At 39.8% G+C, this 22,261-nt stretch overlaps 1 protein-coding gene across 10 annotated transcripts in view; it reads right to left on the bottom strand.

The window, feature by feature from the left end:
• EPB41L2 (erythrocyte membrane protein band 4.1 like 2) overlaps positions 1–22,045 on the bottom strand; it is a 107,849-nt gene extending 85,804 nt beyond the window's left edge. For 9 of the 10 annotated variants that reach the window (XM_069010765.1, XM_069010774.1, XM_069010771.1 and 6 more), the window contains exons 1-2: positions 21,967–22,045; positions 18,692–18,773 (exon numbers count right to left, since the gene is read on the bottom strand). The gene's annotated coding sequence lies outside the window, so the exon portion shown is untranslated. Of the gene's footprint in view, positions 1–18,691; positions 18,774–21,966 lie in introns of those variants that run through there. The other variant, XM_069010778.1, reaches the window with a different exon arrangement.
• Positions 22,046–22,261: the final 216 nt, after the last annotated feature.

Genomic DNA, 22,261 nt, shown 5'->3' with positions numbered 1-22,261 from the left:
AATGACATCCCCAGCCTCACTGCTGTGACTGTGCTCCTGACTTCTCTCTGTCCAAATCTCCAACCTTGACAGCTTCTCAGTAATCTAACCACTTTCAACCAGAACAGAAACAGAGCTAAGGATACTGCAGGAATTAAGCTTTGCTCTAGCTTGCCTCTGCCTTTCGCAACAGAGAGCTATTGCAACAACACGCAGTTGTCTTACCCTGCCTCACCATCATAAATGCCAGGTCAGGGCAGGATGCAGAGGCAGAGGAGTGGGCTGCAGACCCACTCAGCATTAGCACCCTCAGCTATTCACACAGCCTTTGTGCCAAAGCAGACAAAACAGAGCCTCCACCCAAAGAATCTTATCCTTTGATTTTAGACTGAGGTTTTGCTGCCTCTATCACCCCCACCTACAGATCAATTCAGTGACAAACAACTGTTAAGCAAAGCGTACAACAAAGGCAAATTTTGTTTATACCTCCTCTTTCCAAAAACACTAAAACTATGACTTTGCCCCCAACATTAACTTTGGATTATAAAACCCCAGCTGTTTGGCAAACTTTTGTTTAATCATTCCAATGAGCCCTCACAGGGGTATACACTAAGCATTTCAGTTAAACTTCATTCTTTGGCGGGGGGTGAGAGTGGGTAGAGAAAGAAAGCAGGCTGCTACTACTACTACTACTGAAACAAAACAAGAAGTTAGTTTGTTTCCAGCTACTGCTAAATTCACTGTGAGGTATTTCACTTGAACCTCCTGAAATGCCTCAGGAGACATTCTTTTGCATTAAGCTTGCAATTACACTTCAAAGCTATACTGTAAATTCTTCATCCCTTTACAGCTGTCCCTCTGTTTACAGCTATACCTAACTGAACTGTTGCCATCAGCTACCTGCATTTTACAGAGACTCAGGGCATGCATATATATTTTAAAAACTATTGTATGACATCTGCATTTTCCTTCAACACTCTTCTTGGTATCTGCAATATCTACAACTTGCCAGTACTTCTCAGCCATAGGCTCATTCTTTAAGTGTTTAAAAACTGTACTCCACTATTCTCTATGATCTGTCAGTCATTAAGAGCTTTGCAGCTTAGCCAGAACTATGTCATAGCATAAAGTATTTTCAGTAATAATTCCAAATAGTTATTTTTGTGCATTGTTAAAGCAGTAAATATTGTTTCTTTCATTCAGGAATACCAAACAAGTGCATGACTGAATTGGTAGATAAGATAGCACCATATTTTAAATTATGCTATCCATCCAGTTAAATCTTGCCCCATTTGGTACCCCCCAAAAAAATCGTTTACAATGCTCTTTCATTCAACTTTTCATTGCAGTACACATCAAGTGTGCCCATTCCTAACCAAGTTAATTTTTAACAAACTGAATGAACAGCAATTCCATACCTGGAAGAAGGATGTTAGGTACCACCTAGTAAGGCTACAACTGCTCATTACAATTTTGGTTTGATACGTGACTCCCCAGCTGATATCGAAAATGAACTATTTCAGGTATGTGGTTTAAGGAGAAGCCACCTAAACACCTAATGGAAATAAACAAGGGACAATCTTTCTGTGGGATGTGTGCAGAAAGTTGAAGCAGCAGTCTCTTAGTGTGGTAAGGAAAACAGGGTATGCAGAAGTGTGTACAGTGGCAGAAGTTTCCTAAATGAAGAACTGCTGGCAAAGGCATTATAACAAGTAATCAAACCTTTCTCTTTGTTTTCATGCTATACACAAAATAGAGATTTAGTCTGTGAAATCAACAGTAACACTTTTCTGCTAATTAATAGCAAATCAATGAATTATCTATATGATACGATTAAGGCAAATAGTAACAAAAATGCAATATTTTTTCCTTGTCTATGGTTACAATCTCTTGTGAAATACCAAGTCCTCAGAAATGAGATTCAGGATCCTCGACTCAGGATAGATACCTAGAGGTAAAGACCAATCTCCACAATTTGTGGTACTTCTTTTGGGAATCCACTTCTTGAATCTCTGTACAGAGAAATCTAGTCTTGTAAAATATCTTCAGGAAACAGCTTAGACACTTTTGTGATGTTATGAACTCAACTTCAGGTTTCATGCTAGATTAAAAAAAAAAAACAATCCTCCTTTATCTTCATGACAAAGTGTCCTGCAATACTGTGATTCTAAAAAGATACAAAACACTTCACATGTGACAGATACAAGGAAACTGTGGAAGACTGCAGTTATTTCAAGAGTACTTTTATCGGCAGCACTTCAGTTTGTCCTTGAGGAAAAATAAATCATTTGTTTTGGTCATCCAATTCCTTTGCATTACAGAGAGTAGCTTCTATATGCACAGTAACCAAAGTTTTCACTCCTTGTAATTCACCTTTCCTTGTTCCAGATTTAAAAAGCTACATTTGAGATCAAACCACAGATGAACAGATACGTGATAAAACTAAGCTAAGACCACCAACAATTTGGGTTCAGGCATTTCACACAACCAAAGAGGCAGACAGGAAACTTACATGCCATAAAAACAGACAACAATATATAGCTTACATGAAGTTAAAAAGAATGTCAACAGATAAGCTTCCATTTTTTTTGTTAAGATGGTAAATTAAAATCTCCTTAATGTTAGAGAAAACTGACTGGCTTTAAAAAAATCTTTGCAGAAAAACATCACATTTTAAGCAAAACCCGAATATGTAACTTAACTGCTTCATAAAATCAGTTTACAATCCAAAAATTATTCAAAATATTCCTTACACATTTCTCTCCCATCCACTAAAAACACTAACTTTAATATTAAAGGAAATATCCTAGATTTTAATATGTAAGCTTTAAACATTTTAAAGTAAATTTTAAATACAATAAAAGTTGCTTTCCTAATTTGGAAAGACACATGAAATTCCATGATTTGCTACTCTTCATATTCATTCCACAGAATGATGATAAAATGGATTTGTAGATGGAATGTTCCGTTAAAATTTCAGAACTGTATTCTATTCAAATGACTTAGAAGAACAAGAAGTTGACATAACACTCAAACTTGTATTAATGTAACATTTGGGCTACCTTATTAAGCATGCTTATGTAAACAATTTGGGTATGTGAAAAAAACAAGCACTAAAGGTACTAAACTCTTCTTGAAAACCAAAGGATAGCTGGACATCCAGTCTTTTCCTCAGAATCTTTCCCATACAAAGACATCTACTCTCCTCACTTGCCTTTCTTCACACTTCAGTTTTATTTCATTTCAAAAATCTAAGTTATTTCAGCAGCATGGTCATCACTCTCACAGAAAGTCTTCACAGCAAACATAACTATGCTCAGCTATTTTTTCCCTGTTCTTGTGTAAGTGGGGAAGTCACTGTCACCTCAAATGGCACGGCTAGCGGTACAGGTCTGAGCACTGACAGAGGATTAAAGTTCACAAAATTATGTTTGGTCCCAACAGAAAAGAGATTTACCCTTTAACTTTTCGTTTTATAAGCAAGAAAAGACTGTGTCCACAATTTCTGGAATGCCTGTGTGGGCAATGCCATTTGTAATTCTGGGGGTTGGTGCACTCAAACAATGGTTTATTGGAGATCTTTCAGATGCAATTAGATTGCAGACCATCAGTTCCATCACAAGCCTGGACTCTCCTCAAATTTAGACAGGTTATTTATTCACAGGATATTTAAACTAGGATGCAGAGGGGGTTAACAGAAGCAAGACCATAATCTTACCTTCTCCATCTATCCCGTACCCCTTCTTTCCCCAGTGCACTAGGGAAGGAAAAGGAAACAAGGAGACCAAATAGTAGCCATCCCCATAGAGCTTTCCGCCCTTCTGCAGAGACTGGGATTTATAATCAAAACTGTCTGGGACACAGACTGCTGCTAGTGTTGCCTGCAATGCTGGCAGGCTGTTAAAGTTACAAAGAGAAAAATGTGCCAAAATATGTACTCTTGCTTGCCAAGCATATAATCCTGATGCATACTTCCTGATAGGAAAAAGATTTAATAAATATGAGACAATTTCCTTTTCCCTTTGCTTAGAAATGATCTTCTTTCCCACATGCTTAACGTCAGAGAAAAAGAAACAGCAGGCCTTCCACATTTAGAAGAAGCTAAGTTAATTCTCTGCCTGGAATACTCAGTTCATTTGATCAAGCATATTCTGTATTTTCTTAGCAACTCAGATGACAATCACAGGACAAGTTTTGGAATCTAAGAGAGTCTCTCTCCTGTTACTCATTAAACACTTCAAAACATATTGGAGGGCTGGATTTTTTGGTGGATATAATCCCAGTTGTTGCTGGGCTCACTCCACAGCATGCTGTACTAGTAGGTTCTCTCCCGGTTGGAAACAGCAAGGGAATACCTGGGAAGGATTAGGAGTTTTACGCTGGAATCATGGCGTGCCCTTAGTTAAAACGAGCAGGAAAGTTTGCTACAAACTTTCCATGTCAGAAAGCTTAATTACAGTACTGGATACATATAAGTTGAAGGATAGCTTCTGTTGCTTAAAAAAGGGCCAAAGTAAGTAGAACAGGAAAATTAGTGGGTCAGGGAATCAAGCAACAGACAACAGGGCTGAGGCACTCAAGCTTACTTCATTACTGTAGCATGGCAATGTTCAGTAATTTATTTAGTATATTAACATGAGTGATACTTATAAAATACTACACAAACCAAGGCTAGAATTTCAAAAGAGTCCTCATTAAGGAAAAAGTAAAGGTAGCTACTGATATGTTCACTAGATCTGTTGAAAAAACAATGTGAAGAAGGTACTAACATATGTTAAAACCCTGTGTCAAAAATAATCTTAATACACTTAAGAAAACTCTTACTTTCATAATAAGGCTTTCAAAGAAGAAACAGTTGTCATTTAAATCTAACAGAGAGTTTCCAAGTACTGAAAGATACCCAGCAGATTATTTAAGTGTTACTAAGGTAATGATCACAACTGTATTTTCCCTAACTTGCAACATCCTTCTGCTAGTTAACATCTTTTCCTATTTGCAAAAAGGGAGGAAATAAGACCTTTCACTCATAACAAGCTGTCAGAGACTTCAGTTGCTAAATAAGATATATTCAGCAGAGTGAACATAAAAGCTTAGAGAGGATACAGCAAAACAGTTGACATGGGTTTTGGAACAAAGGTTGTAAGTGAGATGAGTGTTGGCCTCCAACGTAACAACTGATAAGACAAGAGGAAAAGAGCCTCAAGTTGCACCAGAGGAGGTTTAGATTGTGTGCAAGCGATAATCTCTTCACTGAACGGATGACCAGGCACTGAAACAGGCTGCCCAGGGAAGTGGTTGTCACCATCTCTGGAAGTATTTAGAAGACTTGGAGATGTGGTGCTTGGGGACTTGGTTTAGTGGTAGACTTAGAAGTGTTAACCCAACAGTTGGATTCAATAATCTTTAAGGTCTTTTCCAACCCAAACAATTATATAATCCAATGAACAACAGAGTTTATATAGCAGCAAAAATTTGCCTGAAAGCAAAAGGCAGTCTACAAACACTTTTACCAAAAGTATTAAGCATTCTTAAAAGTAAAAAGCAGGCAAAAGGGATAAAGATTTCAGAAAACCAGCTATTAACCTAATCAAACCGAGAACAAGAATCAACCATCACCACATGTGTTAGGAACAGGATGGCAAAGATTATTTTGAACTCCAACAAGAATGCTGTTTGAAACATTACAGTTGTTGGCCTGTAATGTTTCAAACAGAAATAAGACCTATGCAACCATACTGCCTGTTCATCTGTTTGGTATTCTTCTCTAGCAATGTTTAAGTTCAATGGTCAATTTGAACCAAATTTAGCAATGGTCCAGAGGTCTCAATAATACTTAATTTATACAGGACATGCAAAGCCAGTTTGGTAGGAAAGAAACCCAGTTAGTGAAGAGCGTCTAGTGTAAAGCTATAAGTAAACCTGTTTCATTTGCCTTACTAGCTTTACAGTCAGCACCTACCAGCCAATCAAAATAAATACTTATCTAGGGATAATTTGGATGGTTCTGCATCAAGTATACTTGGGGAATAATATAAGAAAACAAAGAAAAGAGGTACTGACAGGACAAACATTTATTAGTGGCAGGAAAAAAAGCTGATATTTTGTTATAAAGAGGAGCATAAAAATGTCATGGGAGACCATGTTTCAAGTTCTTCCACTACAACTTACTTTTAAATACTTTAAAATCTGATGCTTTCAGGTAAACCTGAAATTAATTCTGAAGAGGATTACAAGAAGGTCAACATCATATTTGTTATCACTAGCTATGAGAGGCTAGTATTCCAGTAATCACAGAATTATTTGGGTTGGAAGGGATCTGAAAGGTCATAGTTTCAAACCCCTGCCATGGGCAGGGATACTTCCCATTAGATCAGGTCCCTCAGGGCCCCATCCAACCTAGCCTTGAACACTTCTAGGGATGGGGCATCCACAACATCTTTGGGCAACAGCCACCAGTTGCAGTGTCTCATCACACTGACAGTAAAGAACTTCTTCCTAATATCTGATCTACCCCTATCCTCTCAGTTTAAAGCCATTATACCCATATTACTACTTCTAAGTATTACTGAATATTGTATAGTGGAGCAAAAGAGCATGAAAGAAGGAAAAAGGAGAAAGAACATGAGTGGAACAATATTTCAAATACATGAAAAAATTATTACCTAAAAATTGTAATGCTTGTGTCTTGCTTTTACCACACTATTACCACATTTATTAGAAAGCTTTTGAAATAAGTTAGCAGAAGAAAATCTAGCAGTATAAGCCAATTTCAGTTGCTATTAGATGGATGGGATCTCTAAATCAAATTTATTCATCTTGCAGGACTTACGAGTTTTGCATTCTGGGTTTCTTCCATCTCCTCCCCATCCACCACCATTACATTCAGAATTCAAACTAATTTGTGCTTTTAACTCAAAGAATCTGCAACTCAAACATGTGAATAGTGAGCTGACCATAAAAGCACAGATAGAGCTGCAAAGCTGTGCCTGCTGCAGGTATATGAACTAATAATGCAAAGAGGATGCTGGAGATTAAAAAGAAAAGCCATCTCTGTCTCCTGAATTGCTAGTTTGATGATTTTGGTCAAATACTTATGCTGGTTTTGCAAGTATTCAAACTGCTTACACTGGTTATGAATGTAACTTAACATAAAACTTTAGACAGTCACCCTGAAACTTTGGCAGCAACAATTCCTCAGATTAGAAATAACTCATGACATCCTTTCTGTAGTCCTGTCACAAAGGCAGAGAATTTGTGGCAGTTTACTGGGCATAGTGACCTCTTCAGCCTGGAAGCAAAGAACACATCTGCTGTGCATGGAAACAGAAGTATCGTGTCCTAAATCAAAAGGTTACCTTTACTTACAGCTGGGTAGTCCATCTACTTCTGATCTGAGCATCAATGGACCATTTCAAAATGCAGTGATGGCATAGACAGAAACATCTTCGGATATAAACAATATATTAAGCACTTTAGCATCAACCAGGGAACTATGCCAACTTCCACATATATTCTTTTGAAGAACATACCAAGTTCAGTAGGCTATGTTAGAAGTATCTATCACAAAATGCATCAGACAAGTTCATTTGCCAGTTTTGTAGATCTTAAGATGCTTGATTAAGTTTCTTGACTTGGAAGAAAATATAAATCAAGTTACAATATTTTTCAGACTCTGTGGGGAAGAGAAAAAAGTCAAGAGTCTTTGACATCTTATTACAAGAATTCAGCAGATCTGATTTAGAACTCTCAGTGGCATCTCAACCTTTTCGGAAAGGTCAGGAGATACCTCACACTTAACAACACTCTAGTCTCCTAAGCTTATGTAAGCTATAGAGAAAACATAGATAATATAGTCACAAGACCACCAAAAATAATTATAAAATGTTCAGAAATCTCTTAATCCATCCACCTCTACATTTTTAGGATAAAAGAATAATAATTTTCATGACATTAAATTCCTCTCAAAAAGTTATTTTCCACATGTCTATCTACTGCTTTATTTTAGCATCCTCCCTTGTGTGAACTGCTAGTAATGATTCTAGAAAATCACTATAACTAACAATTTTGATGCAAGAACTTCTTTAACTGAGAGATCGGTTTAAAAATATAGTATTAGTGTAGGCAATGATAATATCATAATCAGAAAAGATTAATTCCACTAATCAAATACTGTATAAGAAAAACAGGAGTATTAAGTCAATATCAACAACAATCAGCAAAGATGTTTCAGAAATCTTTTCGTTTTATACACCAAGTTAAATGTTTAAGTCAAAATCCCCCCTATATTAAGAGGAAATAAAAAACACTCACAGGAAACAAATCAGTATTTTACTGATCACACATTGCTACGCTGCCTCAAACGTCTTGGGAGCACAAACCCATAGCAATGCTGCGTTACTTCAGACTGCAAGTCTGATTACTTCTCGCTTTCTCTATTAGCTCCTAGTCAGATCTTTAAATATCACCACTTGCATGATGAAACTCAAAAAACAGCCAGAAAGCCCACCAGCTGTGAGAGAAAAAGACTACCAGCATTAACCCATTAGGTGGAATAAGTACAGCTTATCCTAACAGGATACCAAAGGCTGCAGAACAAAAAACATAGGTGACTTAGGGGAAAAAAAAGGCTACTTTGGATTCCTCCTTTTCTCTTGCTTATCACCCCAAAAGTTAAGCCCTCTTTAGCAATCAGAAATGGAAAGTTAGTGGATGTCAAAGCCCAGGATCTTTGTAACAATGCACTCTACATACAGTGACTTTTCCCTTGCTATCACTTCTGCCTGTGTAGCAGCAAGGTAAGAGTTCGAAGAGTTTGATCTTTCTGTTCAGTTCTTCAAAACTTCTACATTAAAATTTGCAAGTCCATTTTGAAGAAAAGCAGCAACACAACAAAGCATAAAAATTATTCCAAAAAGTAACTGCAATCAAATCAGTGGATCACACTTGAAAAGCACTGAATTAGAGGTAAAACTCTTGCAGACTATTTTAGCCCTTTGCAGAATTACCAGCCCTTCAGGGTATCAGCAAAGACAGTTCTGTCATGCGAATTGATGCACGCTATTGAAAAGCAAGTGTAGCCTATGGCAGTGCTTTTAAAGTACAATGACAGGTCAGTAAATTGAAAGGTTTTTCATGCAAAGGAAGATACACCTTAATAGCCAACCAGGCATCTCCCTTAGCCTAGGTGGGTGAAAGGAGCAACAGCTGTTTTCAGGAGGAAAGGTGAGAAGCACTGGCTGAATATGTGAGCATAGTCGGCTTCGCTTGGTTCTACATAAGGGTCTTTATGTTGCAATCATGTTGATGTAAGGCCTGTATTAGATTATCTCATTGCAGCAATAGCTATGTTGCCTATTTTTAATGAAAGTATTCTGAGGTGAATTTCAGCTAAAGCCCTGAATGTGATCACTTTCACATAAAGAAACAAGAAGCCTTCCATACCAAAATAGTGTAGCATTTTAGAAATCCAGCTGTGGATCAAGTTTCTACATTCTACTGCTCTCATCAGAGACAAAAAGTTTTGCATAACTTCACAGCATGTAACCATCAGACCACTCTCGACTCACTACAAATGTTTCTTCAGCGATGACTAGAAGAGCAAAAGCCATCTTCAATTCTTCAGCAGCACAGGACTTTGTAAATAACAGCAGTGTTTATTTTAATTCAAGGGGAGACCAAAAAAGACAGAACGGAAGAAAATTAAGTGGGGAGAAGTTACAAAGGGCTTGTTTGCAGCTGAAAGGATGAAGGGGAGAAATACAGTGAACCACACCTTTACAGCATAAACTAAAATGGAGGAGAGGGAAAAGAAACCATACAACAGTACATCTACTGCTGAAAATAAAAATCCAACTTCTGTTGCTTAACACAACCTCCATACAGACTAGAGATACTCAGCCTCCTAAGTGCATTCTTCTTTTTAAAGGTTCCACAGTAGAAGCAAATAGTTCAAAAGCTTTGGCCTTGCATGATCCATGGACACAGAGCTGCCATCACTACTTCAATGAGCTCAAATTTAGTATTGAAGAAAAAAGAATTACTATATAGTTAGTGACCGAATTTGCCATTCAAATGTTTGCCCATACAAGATAGACATGATCAAAGGTACAAAAGCCACACTCTAAGCTCTCCAAACCAGACAAAGAAATAATGAATCATAGTCAAAATGTCCCAAATATCTCCAGTTTCAATTCACTCCTACACAGTGGTACATTTTCCCTCCATGCTGTCATAATTTACACACCATTTCAGGCTAATAATGCTCTGCAAACATATGTTTAAAGAAAAAATTCTGTAATTTTACTTTATGTTAATGAAAAATTGAAATAATTATGAATTCAGGCTTACAAAAAATCTAATGGCAGAATTGTCCTTTATAAAAAAAAGTGTTAATACTCTAATAATAGCAAACAACTAGAAAAACAGTACAGGTGGAATTCCCATTATAGCAGAATCTTGCTGTTCTAGAAAGAATATTTAAAACTCATGAAGCTTTGCTTTGACAGATGACAAAGTTGCTATTCTGTGATTTTGTTTCTTTTTAATTTTATTAAAGACATATACACTGCAAAACTTTCCAACTTTGTTTCTGGATGAAAACCAAGCTAACTGTTCTGTCATGCAAGAAAGTTACTCAAGCCTCTACAACACCCAAAAACTTCGGTGAAATAATTTCCAAGCAGCTTTTCAAGTACCAGTTACATACTTGAACCATCAAATAATACTATTTGATAGCTCCTGAAGCATCCAGGAAAGTAGTTTTTAAGAGTAGAACAGCAAGACAGACATTGTCAGATGCCAATGACGTGGTCAACAAAATAGTAGCCAAGTCCCCACCAAGCAGCAGGAAGGAAACACAAGCTTTCTGAAGCACTGTGGGTTTTTGGAGGACGCATATTCCAGATTACAATCAGATTGTAAATCCTCTCAATCAAGTGACCCAGAAAAAGAATGATTTCAAGTGGGGTCCTGAACAACAACAAGCTTTTGAACAAATTAAACAGGAGATTGTTCATGCAGTAGCTCTTGGGTCAGTCAGGAAAGGACAAGATGTGAAAAATGTGCTTTACACTGTAGCCAGGGAGAAAGGTCCTTCCTGGAGTCTCTGGAAAAAGCACCCAGGAAAACTCAAGGATAACCCCATGATTTCTGCAGTCAGAGATACAAAGGATCCCAGCCCTGTTACACCCTAACTGACATACCAGAAGTTTATAAAGGAGTTTGAGCTATCTCAGAAGTGACTGGCACTGAAGTACATCTTCTTCTGGCACCCCAACTGCCAACACTGGGCTGGCTGTTCAACGGGGAAGTCCCTGCCACACATCATGCCACTGACATAATGTAGAGGAGGCAGGTTGTGTTGATCCCACAGTAAGCTCAGATAGGAAACCCCAATGACCCAGGCATCTTGGAAGTCAGCACGAACTGGCATGAAGGCAAAAATTTCAGACTATCATCCTCAAAGGAGAATGTAACAGATGCTGAAGAGGCCCTACCATATAATCAACTACCAGAAAATGAAAAGCAATACACCCTCTTTACTGACAGTTCCTGCCACACACTGAAAATGGAAAGCTGCCATATGAAGTCCTACACAACGAGCTGCAGTATCTATTGAGGAACAAAGTGAATCAAGCCAGGGTGAAGAGCTGAAAGCCATCCAGATGGTTTTAGATATTTCTGAAAGAGAAATAGCCAGTACTCTACCTCTACACTGACTCATGGATGGCAGCAAATGATTCAGGGTTGGCTGGACCGACGGAAAAAGATCAGTTGGCAGCACAGAGGAGAAACCCATCTGGGCTGATAAAATGTGGCAAGACATCATTGCCTAGGTAAAGAAGTTGGCTGTAAAAGTATGTCATGCAGATGCACACATACTCAAGAGCTGGGCTACCAAAGAACATTGCAACAATGATCAGATGGATCAAGCTGCCAAGATTAAAGTGTCTCAGGTGTCTCTGGACTGGCAAGACAAAGGTGAATAATTTCTGGTTCAGTGGACCTATCATGCCTCATGTCATTAGGGAAGTGATGCAACACAGATGGGCTTGTGATTGAGAGGTGGACTTAACCATGGATATGATTCCCCAGGTTATCCATAACTGTGAAATATGGGCTGCGATCAAGCAGGCCAAGTGGGTAAGGCCTCTGTGGTATGGTGGACTATGGCTGAAATGTAACTATGGGGAGGCCCAGCAGATTGATTACATCACACTGCTGAAAATACACCAAGGCAAGTACTACACACTTACAATGGTGGAAACAACCCCTGGATGGCTGGATACATACCCTGTACCTCATGCTACTGCCCAAAACACCACCTTGGGCCTTGAAAAGCAGGTCCTGTGGCAACATGGCAGCCTTGAGAGAACTGAGTTGGACAACAGGACTCACTTCAAAAATAGTCTTACAGGCACCAGGGCCAGAGAGCACAGGATTGAGTGGTTGTATCCTATCCCCTAGCATGCACCAGCCTCTGGGAAAATTGAACAGTACAATGGACTGTTAGAAACCAAATTGAAAGCAGTGGGTGATGGGGCCTTCAAACACTGGAATCTACACTTAGCAAAGGCTGCCTGTTTTAGTTAACACCAGGGCCTCCACCAATCAAGCTGGTCCCACCCAACCAAAACCCCCACATACCACAGAAGGGGATAAAATCTCCGTGGTGCATTTGAGGAATATCAGTTTGGATTAGTCCTGCCTGAAGCAAAGACAAACCTATCCATGGGACTGCTTTTGTTCAAGGACCTGGGGGCAGTTGGTGAGTAATGCAGAGGGGTGGGGAAACACAATGTGTACCTCAAAGGGATTTGATTTTTGGGTGAGAACAGTCTCTAACATTGAATTTTATAGTACTGACTGCTGAATGACACTACCACTGTATGCTATAACTACCATGGGCAATGAGTATGGTCTGCTCCACATACACTAGGTTACAAGCTCCTGATGTAGCTTGAAAGCACCTGGCAGCACACCAGCCCTCCTGCCCTGGAAGATATTCAGAGTGTATAGAGCCTGAAGTCATAGACCAAATTAAGTCAACAGAGATCCTGGAGGGACAGCCACTGACTACTGAACTGATACCTATGCTTGTATGTATATATATATATACACACACACATATAGTTGGTAGGTGTAGGATTTGGGCATGACATAAATGGTAAAGACTGAGGGGAGGACAGGGTTAATTTTTATGGTAGCCAAGCATGGCCAGGAGGTAAAGATTATTCTATACCACCTCACATTTTCTGGGGACAGGGAAAGGAGTCCCTTCTACATTGTGTAGTGTGGCAGTGTAGTCAGGTATTCACCAGGCTCCATGTAGGGAGCACTCACATGTGAATCATTCACCTCCCTTTTACACTTGGTTATTAATATTGTTGCTGTTACTGCTCATTTTCTTATTCCATCACTATTACCAGTAAATTGCTCTTATCTCAACCCACAATCTCTACCTTTTATGCTTCCAAGTTTCCTTTCTATCCCACTGCAGGGGAAAGGGAGGGGGGCAGGGAAATAAGTGAGCAGCACATGGTTTGGAGTTTTCTAATGGGAACACTAAATTGGGAAATTTCATTCCTAAACCTTCTTCAGGATGCCTCAGTGCTGTCCCACAGTCTCCCCACAATCATATATAGTGCCAATAGAGATAACAGGAGATTAGAGACTGGTTACAACAAACTGGTGGGAGGCTTAACCTGAAAACCAGTCAGCAGAAGCTGCTGTTCTCTGAAAGAAATCAAAAATTCCATACCCATAAAAAAAACCCCACACAAACCAACTTTATTTCTCAAAAACAGAGGAATCATCTTTATTCCATTTTATACTGAAAAACAGGAGTATGATGAAAGAACAAGCAAGATTTGAGAAGCTACAGAAGCCACTTTTAAGCAACTAATAAAGTTACATTAAATAGGATCTCTGATAATATTAACTTTATTTTCCTTTAATTTGAGTTGCTACCTTCATGATCAGTCTACCAGGGCACACATATAAACATACTGCCTGAGTTACCTGAAACAAAGTATTAGACAGGCAGGCAAAAGAAGGAAAAAAACCCCATCACCAAACACCCAAAACGAATCAGACAGAAAAAACCACATTTTTCCCAAAATAAGTGCTTATGCTTTTACCTTCTTGACATAACCAAGGATCTAAAAATAGTCACAGAATATAAAATCACTTGTTGTGTCTTGAGCTGTTAGTTTAACTGCTTACATACTGAGCCTTCTAGCAAGAGTCATGTACTGTTGTTAACCCTTCATACAACATGAAAACCCACTTAGAATTTTAAAAATAACATGTGTAGAAAAAATCTCTGTAGCATAACTACTTCAAGTCTTAAAACATTTAACCAAAACCATTAAAGAAAAACTGATTTGTGTTAAATATGAGTAAAACAAGAACGTCCTTGTGAGCTTTTGAACAGTAAGGATCCACAGATTTTTTTTTTTAATGAGCATCCTTTACCAGCAAGCAAAGATCATAGAGCAGTAAAAGAATGAAGCAGGTTGATTTTGACTTCAATCAGCTTAATATGTGGACCACAACATACTAGCCTTTTTGCAAGTAACTTCACCAGGCAAATAAATCTTCCCACATCCTTCAACAGTTTATGGAGACAAGATGTTTCAAGCCAGAAAATTAGGGCTCATGACAGTGACTAAACAGTTCACCCAATAAACACTGTTTTCATCCAGTCCCATTCCAAAGTGTTAACATGCTACATACAGCACGTCTTGCCCTTTATCCAAGACATGATGTACCACCACTAAGTAATTTTATGGTAAGACAACCACACTCATAGTAGGTGTTGCCTTGGAATACAATTTAAGAATTTTTTTTTAAATTAAAAATCAGGGAAACTGAGCAGAAGGTCTGAAAAATGCAAAAAAGCTGCATTTTTATCAAGGCAAAAAAATGGTCGAAGCAAATTTGCTCCCAATATACTGGAAACATATTTTGCCTTTTTGACACTAGCCTTTAAAAATCCAATTGCAAGCAGTAAATAAAACTCTTAATTCTTAGGACAGTGTATCAAATCTCATGATTCCTCAGGACAAAGAGTTGGATTTCTTAGATTTTCAAACAAATCAGCTCAGGCAAAATATACTTCAGCTAATGTGTGGGTGTTTTTATAAAGCTTCATAATGCTTTTTTGAAACAAAAGGAACAGAAGTCCAGAATACACTAGAGACAAGAAGTAAAGCAGCTTCTAGAGTCATCCTTTCATTTCAGGGGTAAAGTTGTACAAACTCTTCCTTCAGTGGTAACTGTCTCACATTTAATACCTGGTCTCTAGTTAAGACTGCAAATATTCTGTTTGGATTACTGACCTTGTAATGGTCTAAGGAGGAAAACAGAATGTAGGGTCATGTACTTTTTACTAAATTTGCTAAAATCACTGGGCATATGAGGGGATATGAAGGGGGCAGCAATGTTATATATGTGGTTTCTTAAAACTAGACTGACCACATCACCCTGCCATTCTCCCCAAGTCAGAACACTGTCATTTATTACTATGTTCTGTAGCACAATTTCATTTTTGTTTTGGATTTAGTTTTTAAACATAGAACTCTCTTGCAACAGAGCTCATTTTACAGAGTATTTCTATGGAAAAGGCACCTTTCCTCCAAGAATGTTTTTACCTACAACACAGGGCTGTAGTATTCCTAACTTCACTTTTACATACATTAATTTCTTCTACAGTACAAGAAGAATGTGCTGGTAACAGTGTAAACTTTTCCCCAAAAAACCCTCAACTATTCAGCCTCAACACTAAGTCATTATTCTCCAGTTATGCTATGACACTTAAATAGCATCCTTACTTTCTGAAAGGTCACTGGGACTAAATCCAGAACTTAAAAAAAAACCTGCAATGTTTTAATATACTATGTGTTTTACTTTACCTTTTAAATCTGGAGATTATGAAATTTCAGCCTTCAGAAACATGTCTTACCCTTCAGAATGAAAACATTTCAGCATGCTCGGAAATACAATGGTCTCGGTACAAACAAATAACAGGGGCCAGGGAGGGGTGAGGAAGGAAAAATAAATCTGTAAGTGCACAAATTTCATTAGGCATTAATTGCTCTCTGGAACATATCCTCAAGCACACACACAAAGTCAAGAAAGCACACTGTGAAAGTGAGGCCAAATACCCAACAGCTTAAGTTAACTAATGAGATAATTAGAGGTTCAAAACAGGTTTAATACTAAAATCACTTACAACAGGGGTTTGTAAAGAAGGAGCAGTAACATCGATATGTAGCAATCCCAGCCGTGATTCAAGCAGCTGCCTCTAACCATAATATACTATGATCTTTGACAAATGTTGTCTACAGAGGGGACAAGGCAGCCATAAGACCAAACATGGACTTACAAATTAATTTAATGCCACAACATTCTTTGGTTCTGGTTGTGGATTCCTCACTCTGCCCTCCCTCCACACACTGGGTTTATTTCAGATTCATGGTCAAATAATTAAATACCCTACCAGGAAAAGTACCCAAAAAAAACATACAAGAAAAAGGATTCAGTTCTCTAAGAGAAAAATCAGTGCTATACAGGGCATATTTCTTTTATTACTTGATGATGAAACAGCAGCAGTTACAGAATTATTTAAACACAGCTTTTAAGTACAACTTCAAAAGGAAAAACCAAATGGGATGAAACAGCTTCTTTCAGCTAAGGAAACAGCAAATCAATTGTTTACAAATAATGTCTACAAAGTACAAAACACTGTATTTGGAAATTGAAACTTTCAGATCCAAAACTGAAATGTTCAAAGAAGTTTGCAGGACATACTTCTGACATATTTGATTGATGAATCCCTGCTTTTGTGAGTTGCTGGAAGCAATAAAAATGTTTCAGTGAATGTGAAACCCAAGCACATTTTTATCACCAGATTTTAATTTTGGTTTGATTTTCAGAAATAGGAGGATACATGTTGAATCAGTTAGCATTCAAAGGTCTGCCTAGTATGAATTCAAAAACTTGAATTAAGAATATATATTTTAAATCCCATATACAGGATAACTGAGTACTTCAAATTAGAAAAAGCTGTTCTAATTTTCCATTGTGGTAAGAGAGCACATCATGCATTTTAAATACATACTGAAGCTTTTCATACTCTTAATAACATTCTACATTCTTAAAACGTTGTAGTCAAATTCTTATCCAGGCCACTATAAAGAATACCACAGTTACAGTCTATACTTCTCTAGCCACAGTAATCGGATAGCAGCAAATTACAGTAAAATCTGGTGTTACATTTAGCTGTACAACACTACTAATTAGAGAGTGATTTCAACAATAAATATTTGGTTAAACTCTGCTTTGTCATCAGTGCAAGCAATTTAAGATGAAACTGATCTTTCAGAGACTCCATGCCTTTTTTTTTAATCTATTTTTATTTTCTGGTCACTGAAAATCTTTTGCTATGAAACACTTCTCTGGAACTACTGCTTTGCAAACAGAAAACCACACAGACAGTGTTAGAAGTAAAAGGGAAGATTCAAGCATAGTGGACTATGGCAATCCACAGATCTCTTTAAACTGTCCTTAGCTAACCCTATTTTACTATTCAATGGCAAGATCTTCTAACAATGACCTTACAGAGCACACAGGCTGCATGACTTAGTAACAGCAAGGTAAGCTAAAAGACAGGCTTTATCACACCCTTCAGAAAGAATACAGGGAGGAGAAACCATGACACAGACAAATATCAGCACCATGGTAGATACAATATCAAGTAAAACACCCAGTTAACCCCCGAGAGACTGACAAAAGTCACCAGCTTTAAAAGAGAGAATCTTCCTGCAATTCTCCTTCACAAGAAGTCTCTGAAGAGCCATGCTACTATTAATAAAAGCACTACAGAGATGGACAGTAGTAGTACCTTATCTCCTTTAGAAAAAGAAATCCAACCAAAGAAACACAAAAGCAAAATACTACTACCTGCTTCTGAGATTCAGCAGAGCCCATCAGTTTTTACACAAGTGGCCAACTTCACTAAGTCAGGCCTTCAAAGCATCCCATACTTCAGTCCAGTCATGAAACATTAGGCCATCAAAGGCAGCTGTGATATGCACAGCAGAGGGTTGGCATCTGACATTCCCCTTTACAACACCAACTCACAGAGCTGCTGTAGTGCAATATTTGTATAGTGCCACTAAGACATCAGATACTACTGAAACAAGCCTTTTTTCCCCCCAAAGTCTGTTAAAATAAACAAATAAGCCTGCATTCTTGCTGAGCTGTCCCACCTGCAGTATACATAAGTCTATAATCTCATACCATACATGGAACATACTTCTCTCATTTCACTAGACAAACAGAACAGCTATTTTTGGATCACCCAATAGTAATTAATCAATATTCTGTTGATATGGCCTTCACTTAGTCTGTAAATCTTTACAAAGCTCTCAAAGACAAGGTGAAATCTATGGAGGAAATAAGTTACCAGTAAAATTACCTTCACAGAAGAGTGTACATCACAAACTTCTTAAGTAGAAGTCAAAATATTTACTGTATCATGAAGATGTTCTTTCCTATATAATATTACAAAACTGACAGCTCAAGCCATGTAAATTTATCACATCAACTGCCAAAATAATTGAGAATTTGAAACAGAACACAGAATTTTGCCTATCTAGTAAATTCATACAGTGAATCTTCTGCTCTAAAAAAATAAATCACAAATTACCTTTCACTCCAGTAGGAATCTTGAAGATTTGTAGAGTGCAATCAACTATGACAACTGGATAACAGCACAATATCTTCCTTGCCTGTAAGGGAATAATTCAGAGTCAAATTACACCAAAAAATTAACCTACCAAATAAATTAGAAAAACAGATAAGTGAAATTGAATAGCGCTAAAATGATAAACATTTTAAAAATGTGAACACCCTGACAAACAGGAAGGGAAAGAAACTCCATACCCAGTCATTCAGCTTGCACTTTGATTTTGTCTCTTAAAAAAATAGAAGTGTAGCAGTTTATTTTAAAGTCTAACACTCTTAAAGGTTAAAGTAGTCTTTACTGTCAAATTAGAGGGCCAGAAATATCCCCTTACAATGCAATTTGACTTCTTGTATAGCCCAGGTTACAACAATCACACGCTTCCACATCCCCTTTTCTTGCTCCCATCCTCTTTCTTGTGTCCAGCCATTGTGTGAGTACACAATGAACAGTTTTCCAACACTGCTTTTCTTGGGTTAATTTTGCTTACAATGAGGAAGACAGCCCACCTTCCCTCTTCTCACTCTCCCCTACTTAAGACCACAATACCTTCTTTTCATGTCTGCACTTCCCAGACACTTCTCCATTCTCAACCTACGACCCACATTCCTCATCTTTAAAGGCATGACTCAGGAGCTGGTCCCATGAAAAATGAATATTCTGCTTATATCGACACTCACAAACTGATTCAGAATATTCATACTGGCTACTAGAAGTAATACAATTATTCTTCAGGTTACCCTCTCTGAATGAGAGCTCTTCAGTGTTGTCATTGAAACCCCACTAAGACATCAATAAGCCAAACTAGCTTCAGAATGTTACCTTTGTTGCTCCTTGAATCTAAAAATTTTTCATGAATTGACTGCAGTTACTGGAAAATTATCAAAGTAGAACAAAAGGTCTATTTCCAAATGAACGAAGCTTGGAAGTTTATTCCACACAGCCTTGGATGTTAAAAAGTTTGAACTCCCCCTCTTCTCCACTATCAGAGAGAATATATATATGCAGAGAGAATATATATGTTTTTGAAAGTCTTGTCTATATGCCATTTAAACAGTATTTTTACAATGCAAGCTCATCTGCCCCAGGTACAAACTGTTGATAGAAACTTGAGATCCATAACCTCTGAAAAAACTGAAGGCAAAGTCATTTTCTAAGCCCAAAGGTAATGAAACTCAGCAGAATGTTGCAATTTAAGCAACAGAAAGTGGCTCAACTTCCCACCAAGAGGTCAAAGGCAGACAGAAAGCAGCATGGCCAGCAGAAATGGAAACTTGTTGTAAGGGAGATCAGCAGCTGAAGCAGAATGCTTCTGCTGAATACCCTTCCAGGGCCACTCCTGCCTAACCCAGGGTGCCACGAAACTGCTTCTGTTCTACAACTGGTTGGCTCTGCAGCTCAGGGACTCGGTTATCCTGCTGTTCAAAACATGATGCCAAAGGCTGCAGCTTTTCTTTTAGACAATCTCTCTTAAAAAAGTGTTTGCTCATTTCAACTTCTGCAGGACTGGACAGATGGAAGTTTACAAGAATTTGCTGAAGGCTAAGTTTTGTAGACCCGTGCTTGTTGCATTTCACTAACACTCTGGAAGCACCGGTGACAGCAGACAGAAAAGGAGGCCATAAAGCTAAGCAAATCGATACATGTGCTTTAAAACAAATATAGATATAATTTTATTTAAAAATGGGTCTCGGACAGCTTTACAAGAAGTAAAAAACATACCAAATCGACTGCTTGCTAACTGCTGGTCTCAAAGCACCTTAACCTAAGTTTACTCTAGCTGGCTATTACTTGTTCTCTGGCAGTGATTTATTTCAGAAGGTGGAAATCATAATCATTAAGCTGACAAACCCTCAAAACAACTCCGTTTATGTCAATGAGCAATCCTTCTAGTCATACACATATGCGCACAATACTATTAACATCAAAAGGGATTAAGTTCAACTCAGTGGGATCTTTACCTGTGGAAGAATGTTGCACTAAAAAATGTTACCACAGTGTTAACAGCTCTTTTGAGTGCATTCATACTTCAGAGTACTGTAATCAAAGACTTACAAAAGAACAATAATAGGAAAAGAACTTTGGACCTAAATTTAAAAATAACAATTTTTTATTTTTTTTTTAAGATCGCAGTGCATAATGCTCAGAGGCTAGGTCATCACATCTTGAAAGGGGGACTTATTTTAAAACAGCGGACACAAAGCATATGAGAGGATTCTACACTTATTTTTACCCTAATCCTGAAGAGAAGGGAAATGAGGGATTTAAAGTCTTCCTCGATTTCACTCCCTATCTAATTCTTGATAAACAGCCTCAGTGCGGGGGCCTATTTAGTTCATTTTCCTGCAGTAGCTAATCTACAGCTGAAAGAAAGGAACAGCCCAAGATGCAAACAGATGAAGTTATCAGGAGAGGAGTGGTGCTCCAGGAGGAAAAAAAAACTAGGAAACCGCCTCTCCTCACGCAGCATTCAGGCGACGGGTGCGGGAAGGGCACCGACAGCCATCGGGACAGGTTTTCGGGGAAAAACACCCCGTTTTTTCTGGCCCCAGACCAGAGGCGGGCGATTCAAGAGCGCGGTAGATGTGGGCACGGCAGTGACCGCGGCAGCCCGCGCAGCGCCGGCCGGGGTGCCCCGAGCTGCGGGTCCCGGTGGCGCGGGGGGCGGCCGGAGGCGGCGGGCGCGGCGCTGCCCGTGCCGGCAGCCCCGCGGGGGACTTGGAACTGAGCGGCGAGGAGCGGCCCCGCACGTCTCGCCTCGCTGGGACCAGTGCCCAAGGCTGCGGGAAAAGGAGGGAGGAGCCAGCCCCCCCGGCCGCTCCGCTGCCCGCCCGGGGCGGAGGGGCTGCAGCTCGGAGCCGCTCGCCCCCGCCGCCCCCGGACGCGCGTCCTCGGGGCCGCTGCCGCCCCCTGCCGGCCCCGGCGCTGACAGCCCCCGTCCACCCGCCCCGCCGCCGCCGCTCGGGGCCGGCACACAAGGAGGGAAGGAAGAAGGGAGGGGGCAGCTCTACCCGATCAGCCGGGCCGGCCCCGCCCGCAGCCTCCGCATCCCGCGGCAAGCGGAACGGATCACGGAAAAGGGCGACGGATATGGGGCAAATCGGCCGCCAGCCCCCCACAGCGCTACGGTTGCCCAGCCCCCTCCTCCCTGCTATCCCCTGTTCCCCACTGCGGGCGTAAGTCGCGCTTCCCCAGAACTGCTCCCGTCCCGTCCCGCTCCGCTCCGCTCCCGCCGGTACCTGCCGCCCGAACGGCCGCTGGCGCCCGCACACTCCCGAAGTTCCCAGCCGCGGCCGTCAGCCCAGCCCGGGAGAAAACCCCGCCGGCCCCGCCCCCCGGCCAATCCGCGCCCCGCCCGCCCCCGCGCCCCGCCCCTGCGCCCGCCCCGGCCGGGCCGCCCTGGCCCCGCCCCTGCGCTCCCCGCGCCGCCATTGGCTGGCACAGCCGTCAATCTCCGCAGGAAGCGCTTCGCCCCCGCCCGCTCTTCCTGGGCCGTTTCCAGCGGCCGCTGCTCGTCGGGGGTGCGGCTGTAGC

Source organism: Aphelocoma coerulescens, chromosome 3, assembly GCF_041296385.1.
Source record: "Aphelocoma coerulescens isolate FSJ_1873_10779 chromosome 3, UR_Acoe_1.0, whole genome shotgun sequence".
Lineage (NCBI taxonomy): Eukaryota > Metazoa > Chordata > Aves > Passeriformes > Corvidae > Aphelocoma > Aphelocoma coerulescens.
The sequence above is the reverse complement of the archived record's forward strand: the minus strand, read 5'-3'. Positions and strand labels throughout refer to the sequence as shown.